At 42.0% G+C, this 12,093-nt stretch overlaps 1 pseudogene across 1 annotated transcript; it reads left to right on the top strand.

The window, feature by feature from the left end:
• Positions 1-931: 931 nt before the first annotated feature.
• On the top strand, positions 932-1,425 carry LOC309523239 (transmembrane protein 256 homolog pseudogene; annotated as a pseudogene). Its single transcript has one exon. The product of its transcript is annotated as a transmembrane protein 256 homolog pseudogene (transcript).
• The last annotated feature ends 10,668 nt before the right edge of the window (positions 1,426-12,093 follow it).

Genomic DNA, 12,093 nt, shown 5'->3' with positions numbered 1-12,093 from the left:
TGCTATTTATTGCTCTATGAATGATATTAAGATGGATTTCTTAAGTCTGGTGGAATTACTTTTTCTTCTTTTGTGCAATTTTTACTTGCCATAGCAAACAAGACTTTGCCCATGTACCCATATAAAATAACTATTATCGTTCTTTTCCTCTGCATTTTTAAAGCATAAATATTATTGGCTTTGAGGCAACAATGACAGAATGTGCTGACATCAGAAAAATGCCAGCTCCAGCCCAACCAGAAGTAAAATGTATAGGGCATATTGAGAGATGGGTGGCAAAGCTGTGCATATGCTTTGTCCTCCCCAGCAGTATATATTGTGGGAGAGTAGCTAGAGGAAGCAGAGAAAAGCTCCAACCAATATTATTTTTTCTATATTTTTTTTTAATGCAAAGTTTTTAATGCAAGTTTGCTTGTTTATTTTAAATTCAATTTGTAAAGGTCCCTTTAGAAACGAAAAGATACAAACACAAGTTAAGCACACAGTTTGCTTTTAGTTCAACACTTTCTTCATCCATCAATTTTACCCAAAATCACAAAAGTAATATTACAAAGCTTTCACAGTGCACGTTTACATATTCTGCATATACATCTATTCACTCTTCAAACAATGCATTTCCATTGAATTTGGCTTAAAAAACATCAGGCTGGAAATATATAACGTTTTAAACCAATGTGTTTTTCCTCTTAAAAAAAAAAGAAAATATATTACTTGGAGAGAAGCCCATATTGCACTAATTCCCAAACAAGACATGGACATAAGGCAGGTGAAAAATTATAGGCCAATCTCGCTCCTAAATAATGATTACAAATTGTTTGCCAGTATATTGGCCAATAGACTTAAAAATGTATTTGGAGAGGAGATTGGAAAGAACCAAACTGGATTTCTACCTGGTAGACAGATGAAGGACAATGTTAGAAATATAATTGATATGGCGGGCGCCGGGGCGTTTTTCTGACGGCTCGTTGCGCTGAGCGGGGCTGCGGCCGTCGGGGCGGCCGCCTACGGGGCTCACGATTTCCGTCGCAGCGACCGAGATGACGACTTGAAAGAGCTCTACGAGATGGCCAACAAATACCACTTCCTCCACAGCCTGGCCCTCCTGGCTGTGCCCCACTGCCGCTATCCCATGATGGCCGGCAGCATCCTGTCTCTGGCCATGGGGATGTTCTCTGGCGCCCTGTATTACCACGCCGTGACAGGGGACCCGATCCTGACCAAGGCAGCCCCGTATGGTGGTTCCCTCCTCATCCTCGGCTGGATCGCCATGGCCCCTTGACACCCCGTTCTGTCCCCATGTGGCCCCCATCTCCCAACGCCAGGGCAGCCAGCCCTGCCCCTCCCTCCTCCCTTAGGCTAGCCAGAAGGGAGCCCTAGGAGAGGAGAGATTTCCAAATGTCAGAGTGGGATCCCTTGAGGTCTTTAGCCCGCTATCGCCATTGTTATTTATAACAATACTAGAGGTCCTGTTGAGGAAAATAGAAGCAACAAAAGAAATAAAGGGGATTGGTGTAGGCTCAAAAGAATACAAGTATTAGGCCTTTGCCGACGACGTTGTCTTGAATTTAGAACAACCTATGTCCAGTGCAATAGAAGCTTTGAAAAAGATTGACGAGTATGGGCAATTAGCAGGCTTTAAGCTCAACAAAAATAGGACAAAAATATTAACTAAAAATTTGGACAGTAAAGAAATAGGAGAACTACAACAAAAGACAGGTATGTCGATAGAAAAAAAGGTAAAATACCTAGAGTCTGGCGCACATCTAAGAACATAAACCTCTTTAAAGACAACTATGAAAAGGTGTGGAATGAAGTGAAGAGAGATCAGGAGATATGGACTAGAATGAAATTATCAATGATGGGTAGAATCTCAACTATCAAAATGAACGTGTTACTGAGACTGCTGTTTTGATTTCAGACAATTCCGGTTATCAGTGGAACAAAACAATTTAATGTATGGCAAAGACGATTGTCTAAATTTATCTAGCAGGTTAAAAAGCCAAGAATTGAGTATAAAATATTGACAGATGCAAAAGAAAGAGGCGGTTTTTCCCTGCCAGATCTAAAAATTTACTACGAGGCGGCGTGTTTTTGTTGGTTGAGAGAATGGATAAGGTAAAAGGTAAAGGTACCCCTGCCCGTACAGGCCAGTCTTGACAGACTCTAGGGTTGTGCGCTCATCTCACTCTAGAGGCCGGGAGCCAGCGCTGTCCGCAGACACTTCCGGGTCACGTGGCCAGCGTGACGAAGCTGCTCTGGCGAAGCACCAGAGCAGCACACGGAAACGCCGTTTACCTTCCCGCTGTAAAGCGGTACCTATTTATCTACTTGCACTTAAGGGTGCTTTCGAACTGCTAGGTGGGCAGGAGCTGGGACCGAACGACGGGAGCTCACCCCAACGCGGGGATTCGAACTGCCGACCATGCGATCGGCAAGTCCTAGGCGCTGAGGTTTTACCCACAGCGCCACCCAGGATAACCTTAGATAATTCAGATATATTGGATTTGGAGGGATTTGACAACAGATTCGCGTGGCACGCCTACCTGTGGTCAGAATGGTCAGAATGCACAGAGGGTTTTTGAACCATACTATTAGAAAATCATTGTATGAGGTGTGGAGCAGACATAAAACATTATTGGAATGCAAAACTCCGAGGTGGCTCTCACCTCTGGAGGCTTTTGCAGTCAAAAAAATAAATAAATATGGGAACTGAATGGGCGACATACAAAGACTTGCTGATGGAAGTGATAATAAAACAAAGTTAAAGACATTTGAAGAACTAAGAGGAAAGGTAACCGATTGTTACAAGATGTGTTTAGAGAGGATAATAGAAGAAACGGATTTGGAAGTAACAAATCTAAATTGGAGACAGAATTGCTGGGTAGTAAAATGAAAATACTGTCGAAAATGTATCAGTTACTACTGGAGTGGCACACAAAGGATGAAGAGGTAAAAAGTGTTATGATTAGGTGGGCCCAGGATTTAGGGCACAATATTGATTTTAAAAGGTGGAGAAAACTGTGGACCGAAACAATTAAATTCACAGCATGTGTGTCACTCAAAGAAAATATATTTAAGATGATGTATCGATGGTATATTAGACATGCCAAACTTGCTAAGATGTATAGAAATCAAGACAAAAATTGTTGGAAGTGTAAGGAGAAGGAGGGGAACTTCCTCCATCTGTGGTGGACTTGTTCTAAAGTGAAAGCCTTCTGGGACATAATATATGAGTTAAAAAAGGTTTTGAAATATAATTTTAATAAAAAACCAGAGGCATTTCTATTAGGCTTAATTGGTGAGGAAATACATAAAAGTGATGTAAACATGTTTATGTATGCCACAATGGCTGCAAGGACACTTCTGGCTCAGAAATGGAAGCAGCAGGAACTTCCAACACTGGAAGACTGGCAGCTCAAGAATATGGAGTTCGAAGACATAATCCGGAATCAGCGTGACGAACTGTTTCCAAAGGACTGGAACACATTTATGAAAGAAAATTGTAAACATTTGAAAACGTTTGTAGGCTTGAATTGAAATGTTTTGTAATGTAACTATAAGGAACTGATTTACCGATAATAAGGTGAAATATTATAATTTGACAAAGGGTAAATAAGTGCTTATAGAAATGCGAAGAATATGGAAAGTTATGTGGAAGTCAGAAAGAGGTCGATGCTCTTACATATTAAGTCATAGAATTATGTAACAAAATGTGAATATGATTTAATGGAAAACTCAACAAAAATTACTTTAAAAACATAAAAAGGGAAAATATATTAGGAGTGGCTTTTCTTTTAATAAGTTAATAAATGAACTACTTCATTGGCACAGCATCCGAATGAGGTGTAGTGGTTGTATAGTTCTTGATACCTTTTGTTTCATAGTTATATTTGGGTTGCTGCTTAAAAAAAATGGTTAGCTTTTTGTATCATAAAGTTCACAAAACTGATTCCTAATATACAACTGAAAGCAGAAATGGGGCACTTTTCCCTTTTGCCTTGCTGCAGATATGCATGCTATTTTACCATAGCTCACAGAATGGCGTGATGGCACCTTTTTACTACATATGTGAATTATTAAAAAAAACCTGTTACTCGTTGAAATTGTGTCTGGTCAATATATTTCAGCTTCATGTTTTGTTACGCGTTTAATGTTTTTTCTATTTTTAAAAAAGTGCCAGAATTCACGAACACTTCCCTTGTTCTCTAATGGTGCCCACCTGAGAGGTGCTGGATCTGTTCGAGCAAGTTCCAGCTGAGAAAAAGCCCTGGTTCTAACTTGCCTAAGTGGGGAAAGTTGGCATTACTACAGTGAGTGAACAGATGCAAGAAGCAGCATCCTGTATCATATAATGATATCATATAACATTGGACAACATTACTTTTTACCAATATGAAATTCCGTGCAACATACCATCCGCTTGGCCAGAAAAGTCAACAAATGTGTCATTGGCACAGCGTCCAATCGGAAGCGAGGGCGGTGGAGGCGTCTGGTCTTTCTGCTTCTCTTTGGTCTTAAGAAGCGGCCATGGATAGCGACCCAATTCTTATTCTCTTGCTTTTTGACTCTTGAAAAATATGTACATTAGGGGGGGAAGTATCAATTTCTTTTCTGCTGCTGCTGTTGCCCAGGACTGACCTGCTGATAGCCTGAAGGGCCCTGCCCTGCTTCTCTTTACCTGGGTTGTGGTGGGGCCTGACAGGCTCAGTAAAGGACTGCTGCTCGACAACTCTGACCCCCCCCCATCATTCCTGTATACTTCTACCCCTGTACAATCAACAATCTTCCTCAAGACAATTTCATCCTCTTTATATTAATTTGGGGTCAGTCAAGCAAATCTTTCAAACATCACCACCACCATCTAATTGGGGTTTGTGTGACCCCAGCATCAGACTGGTAAAGCAGTTTCTACTTAAATAAAAGTAAAATTATCACACAATATCTTGAAAGGGAAAGGTACCTGCATCCTTTTCAGATCCAAATAATAAAGCTGCATATGGTGTCATACAAAGGACCCCAAATCAAAAGGTTAGTTAAAGAGCCATTGAGAGGCGGGAGACAAACCATATAGAGAGTCTTGCTGTTTGTATTATTAGCTGCTTGTGTGCTTGTTCATGGCAGTCATGTTTTCAAGATGCTCTTCAATCTGACAGATAGAAACGTTATTTTAAAAACAAATTTAAAAGGTGGGCATTCGATCCATTTTCACTATGAAGTCTCCCAATTTTTGCCTTCAACCATCCTCTAAAATTGAAACGCTCTCAACAGCTTCACTAAGAGTTGACATCCTTGTGTGTGACATCTCGTTACACTGGCAGTTTCTTGAACATCCAGCAAGAATAGAAAAGAACTCAGCTTATGTTGACACAAAACAGCATGATGAATTGTGACACACAAACACACACACATCTGTATCCCCCCCCCCCACTATGTATTATTTTTCCCTGTGGTGGAATAATTACAATTCTTCTACCTGCACCAGGAATGGAGAATCTTTGGTCCTCTGGAGGCCAGTCCCCATCATCCTTGACCACTGGCCATGCTGCCTAGGGAAGATTGGGGATATTGTTAATACATGCTTTCTATTCAAAGTTCCTGTTTAATGGCTAAAATTTGCCAGTTTTCAAGAATTCCACAGCAGGAAAGTTAGCAAGGAAGGGAGCAAACTAATATATTTCTCCTTAAACAAGAAAACATTAAAATAAAAAGGAGTACTCATTAGCATGGCACGGTACAGAGCCAACAATATTCCCATTATTGCTTATTATTACTATTACCAAGACTCTTTTCAAAAATAGATTAGAGGTTTGGAAGAAACTCAGCTGACAAAGGAATTGTGAGAAGCAGAAAACTCCATCATTGTACCCATTATTTGCTTTAAAGGAAAACTAAGCACCTCTAAGTAATCATCAGGTATACTTTATTCATCAGCACTAATTATATATGAAGCATCCAAGTATGAAACTAAGGCATTAATAATGGGAAAACTAACGCTAAGAGAATGGTTTTCAGGACTTTTTTTTGCCTCAGCCCAAATTTGCCTAAGTCTGCAGCCCAACAAATTCTCAGGATCGTTTTACAAACATTTACCTTTACTGCACACTGTTTATGGTTTCTTGCTCCAGTCCTTCCCACTGTAGCCCTCACAGGAGAGGATCCTCTCGGTGTTTATTGTGGGCTTTATCCTGCTGCATGGGTCCTCCTACCACCTCAAGAGAGCTCAGCTTTCACAATGGCAGAAGTGGCTCTTTTCAGGTGTAGCCTATCAGAAGGCAGAAGAGGCGCATTTCCCAGATACACTCAGTAGAGGACCAGACCTCCTTGGACAGAGACCTTTTCCATGGCACAGGAGCGTCCTGGAGAAAGCCTATTTGCACAGACGTCTTTAACGCCTGCTTGGCCTTGTCAGTTAATAGCGCAGTTTACTTTGCTACTGTTTACTTTGCTAAGGAAGCCTCCTACTTGAAGAACTATGCCAAGGAAGCCAACGACAAACTGTTTGGTGTTGATGGGTCACTATTGGAGAGGTAGCTCAAAGCTTAGGTGGTGTACCCCCAGATTTTTGAAGAAAAATTCAGTGGTGCATCCCGGGGTATCAGCCCACGTGTAGTTCAGATTCTGCAGTTTGATTGCACCCACATGGCAGCAAATGCATCGTGCTCTGTGTCAGAGCTGGCCCACACCTCCTTGCAGGCATGTCTTAAGCTTTAAGACCATGGGCCTCCAACCATTTGGGCCATATGACCAAGTAAGGCAACTGTCCAACTGCAGCAGCCCCATTTCCTTTGTAAAAGACGATGAGGAAACAAAAAGGTGAAGAAATAAGAAAGCACAGATTTTTGAAGAACAATTCAGTGGTGCATCCCGGGGTATCAGCCCATGTGTAGTTCAGAATCTGCAGTTTGATTGCACCCAAATGGCAAAAAATGCAGAGTGCTCTGTCTCGGAGCTGGAAAATCAATAAAAAAAATTGAAAACCCCCCAGAAAGATTGAAAATCTCATTTTCTTTAGGAAAACAAGGAGAACGGGGGATTAACCTCATGCTCTGAAAAGGCTGCAAAACAAAGATCATGCATAAATTGTGCCTAAGGAAGGTTCTAAACAGCTGAGGGGTGTAGGTTGGTCCTGCTGCTAGTACCCGTCTGGCTTTTAAGAGCCGCAAAACTGCCGCAACAAACGAGGGTTGTTTAAAAGATAGGGAATATAGAATGCAAAATGGTTGACAATTCAGACTGCCTGCTCTGGTCCAGTCCTGTACTGACAGTACCTTCCCAGAGTATGATATTGTGATGTTTCCTTTGGAGGTCTTTAAGCAGAGGCTTGACAACCATATGTCAGGAGTGCTCTGATGGTGTTTCCTGCTTGGCAGGGGGTTGGACTCGATGGCCCTTGTGGTCTCTTCCCATTCTATGATTCTATGATTCTATGATCTCAGCCGTTCAAACAGTGGCTTGGGTGGGTGGCACCAGTCGCAGATAAAGTGCCTTTGCCCGTGCAAGTGGGAGTTGGCCCCCTTCACACCTTTTGGACTTGGGAGCTTTCAGTGTGTTAAAAGGTCATTGTCCGCCTAGTCATAGGAGGCGATAGCAGTGGGGCAGCTACAAGAATTCTTGGAAAACACAGATGATTTAAATCCATGCCCATCTGGGTTCAATCCTGGCCGAAGAACTGAGTCAGTCTTGGTCGCCCTGATGGATGACCTTTGCAGACAGCTGCCTATGAAAATCTAAGGGTTATGAGAATCGGAGGCAGTGTATCTTTACTTAGTTGCTTCCATTTTAAGGGGGGAAGAGAAGCATGCATGTGTGAAAAACAATGTTGTCCAATGAAATTTGATATTGAATGAATGAATGAATGAATGAATGAATGAATGAATGAATGAATTTATTACGGTCATAGACCAGAAGAAAGGAAAAAAAAAAAAACATAAAAGGCAGCAATAATTTACAAGGGAATGATGGTGTCAGTTAAAAGTTGTAAAATTATACATAAAAACAATGCACATATACACACACACCCACACACACACACATATACATACTCATATGTGCACTACAGTATATGTATGGGCTTAAAAAGGGGGGGGGGCTTATCCAGGGGTCAGATCTTTTACTTTTTTGCAGCTAATGCCCTCCGCTTGATCGCGGCCGCAGAAAACTTGGCCACTTTCAATGTTACTTCTGGGTTTTTGTCTCCTAGTAGGATTTTCAGCCGCTGAGATTCAGATCGACCTGGAAATTTCTGAACGATAGGGGAGATAAACAGTAACCTGATATCCCCGTAAAGGTCGCAGTGTAACAGCACATGTGAAGCCGTTTCCACCTCCTTCAGACCACATGGGCAGACTCGTTCAGCATAGGGTGTGCCCTCGTATCTGCCCTTTAGTAAGGCCGATGGCAATACATCAAATCTAGTAAGGGTAAACGCCCGCCTATATTTTGCGATTTGTAGGTCCATCAAATATGGGGTTAGGTTAAACCCTTTTCCATAATCTTGGATAGCTGGATATTTATCTATCTTGCTCATATGGTCCTGAAGCTCTACATCTCCTATTCGCTGGCTCACCATCATTTTAGCCTTTTCAAAGCCTGAGGCTATAAGTTCTTGTGAGGAAAGCCCCAGGCCCCTCAGTTTTTCATAGAGCGACAATCTCCATTTAGACTGGAACGGGTCTAGTAGAGTCAATGGAGCCACTCCCACTGGGAAAAATATGAGTTTTAGCCAGAAATGAATCTTCAGGATCCATATCCTGGCATTAATAGGGAGTTGGCCAACCTCCAGCCTAACGGCAGTGTTAGAGACACAGGTAGGTAACCCTAGTAGGGAACGATAAAATTTAGTTTGTACAGATTCCAGGGACTTGAGTTTTTGACAATTAAATATCTGGGTGCCATAGGTCAATTGTGGAAGTATTTTTGCAACAAAGACCTGGGAGGCAGCGGGAACATATTGACCTCCTTTTCTGTAAAAGAATCTTATGATAGCTCTGGAAGATCTTTGCGCATTTACAATGGAATTCTTAATCTGATGGCACCAAGACCCCTTCTCATCGAAAATTATTCCAAGATATCTAAAAGATGTTACTTGCTCAATAGGTTGGTTATTAATTTTCCATTTATGTCGGAGTTTTCTCTTGGAGAACACCATAATTTTTGATTTGGTGTAGTTTATTATTAGGTGTTCAGCTTCGCAATACTCTGTAAGAGCTCGTAAAAGTTTTCTTAGACCCACACAAGAGAAGGAAATAAGTGCCGCATCATCTGCGTACAAAAGGACCGGGATTGGTGTATTATTTAGATTTGGGGAGTGAGTACTTGCTTCCTCCATCTTTCCGACTAAGGAGTTTATATAGAAGTTAAAAAGAATAGGGGCAAGAACACAGCCTTGCTTGACACCATGGGAACTTTGGATTTCCTTTGATAGGTTCCCATAACGGTCGCATCTAACACGGATCCGAGTATTTTCATGTAGTCTACGGATAAGAAGCAAAAGACGTCTATCGATGTTTGTGACATTTAGTTTTTCCCAAAGTCTGTGCCGGGGTATCGAGTCGAAGGCTGATTTGAAATCTATAAAGGCTACATAGAGAGAGCCTCCTTTCTTTGAGGTGTATTTCTCCACTAGATGTTGCAATACCAGTCCTTGGTCTAGAGTTGATCTATGTGCCCTGAAGCCAGCCTGGGCTTCCTTTAGGATGTGCTCCTGTTCTAGCCAGTCCGCAAACTTTTCACGTAAGTGAGTTGCATAAAGTTTGCTGATGATGCTTAAGAGACTGATTGGTCTGTAATTGGCTGGATCAAGTTTACAGCCTTTCTTGAATATGGGAACGATGATTGCCAATCCCCAGTCCTCTGGTATTATTGCTGTTTGATCTATGCTGGTGAAAAGGGTGGCAAGGACTGGGGCCCACCAGTCAATATTGGCTTTGAGAAGTTCAGGAGAGATGTTATCTGCTCCCGGGGCTTTTCTGTGTTTGAGTGCCTGAATAAGCCTCCTAATCTCCGCAACCGACACCGGAGGCCACTCATCATCTGCCGCACACTGTATTAGTGGCTGTGTCAGAGGCAGAGCTGAATATGAAGATTGAAAAAATGCCTCCCAAGTCCCTGCAGGTATAGTATACTCCACTTCTGAGGAAGTAGGTCGCACTCCATTTGCTACCAGTCTCCAGAAGGTGGCCGAATCTCTCTCTCTGGATGCATCTATTAGGCATTTCCATTCTCTTTTCTGTGCCAGGAGTTTTTTGTTTTTGATCAAAATTTTATAATTCCGTTTATCTTCAAACCGGCCCGTGGGGAGTTGGGGTAAATTGGCAGATCTATAATTCTTGTATTTTTTCAGTAAATTTAGCTTCATATCCTGACATTCTTGATCGAACCAGGGTTTGGAGTTTTTATATACTGAGGATTGTCTACTTGGCCTGTTCCTTTTTTCCTTCAGGGGATCTTGAAGGAGTAAAATTAGCTCCTGAAATAAATTTATCTTTAATTCATGGCTTGAGGAAGTTATGAGGTTTTCTCTCTTAATGAGGAATTCCTTTGAGCATAGCCTACTTGAAATTTCCTTATGCAGTTCATCTGTCCATCTAATGCGCGAATATCTGAGCTCCAAAGCTGTAGGGCTCGAATGCTCGATTTTTTCAGCGCAGGATAAATCCTTTCCCGCAGCCACAAGTGCACTTAATGGCAGATGATCACTGTCTAAGCGCTCCTCCACTTTGCATTCCAGAACTTTGTTTTGAAGATCATACGACACAATTATATAATCAATTGTGGAGGCGCCATTGTTAGATATAAATGTGAATTCTCCGACCTTCTCCCCCTCTGTGCGGCCATTTAATATAACCAGGTCCAACTTATTGACCAAGTGTAGTAGGCATAAGCCGGCATAATTGCAGCCTTTATCCTTTGAGATTCTAGCTGGTATTGGGTGGGTTTCCTCTATAATGGGGGCTGTTTCGTGGAAATGGGCACACAAAGCCTCATCAGATTGTCCAGTTCTGGCATTTAGGTCACCTGCCACCACTACAGAGGCATCAGGAAATTGATTTAGTAGTTTGTCAAGATACTGTTCTAATTGAGCCCAAGTATTTCTTATCAGTCTTTTCTCTCTTTGTGGAGGTAGGTATACATTAATCAACAGCCAGCTTTGGGTTCTCCACTGTACTTGCACAGCTGTGGCCAGATGGTCTAGTGGGTCTAGTTTTTTAAATGTGGCCCTTAGCCTTGTTGAGATTAAGGTAACTAACCCACCTTTAACTCGCCCCCCTCTAGTACTTGAAAGACCTGGGAGGGAGAACGCAGAAAAACCATTTAACTCCACTTCACTTGTGCTCCAGGTCTCCTGGAGGAAAGCAATGTCATGTCTCTGGATATATTTAGCAAAGGATTGGTCAGAACACCTCTTTTGCCAACCTGCAATATTCCAAGTTAGCAAGGCAAGGTTGCACGTTGTCTTGCCAAAAATTGGTCTTAGTCAATTTGCCTTTGAAAGATTTTTTGGGCCTATCTTTTTATCTGTTAGTTGGATTTCATTCATTTTGGCAATGTCCATAGATGTATTATCGCCCAGGTACTCAATGGAATCAGTTGAAGGGTGCAGCGTGCTAACGTTAGTGATCAGTACTCCTTTTTTTGGCAAATCTACCTTGAGGTGTTCCATTTGACTGGTGCCAAGTTCATCCTCATCCAGGTACCTCATGCTGGTCCAAGAGCGCGTTGTGGTTGCCATAGGGATGGTTTCCTTCTTAGATGGTAGGTTGTTGCTGTCCCTTACGCACTGTGTTGGATCTGTTGTTGTCAGGTTTATCTCTGCAGCTGCAGAGGTAATATAAGGGTAGTCTTTCGTGGTTGCCATAGGGATGGTTTCCTTCTTAGGTGGTAGATTGTTGCTGTCCCTTACGCACTGTGTTGGATCTGTTGTTAACAGGTTTATCTCCGCAATTGTAGAGGTATTATAAAAGTAATCTTTCGTGAGGTCTGTCTTAGCTTTTTCAGAGAGGTTCTCTTTCTTCAATTGGTCCGTTGCCGGTTCTTTCTCTCTTACTTTTTCCTGAGCATTCATCTCTGTTAACTTATTTCTAAGGGTCTCCA

Source organism: Podarcis vaucheri (genome assembly GCF_965113315.1).
Source record: "Podarcis vaucheri genome assembly, chromosome: W".
Lineage (NCBI taxonomy): Eukaryota > Metazoa > Chordata > Lepidosauria > Squamata > Lacertidae > Podarcis > Podarcis vaucheri.
Note: the sequence above shows the minus strand (reverse complement) of the source record. Positions and strands in the feature narration are given on the sequence as shown.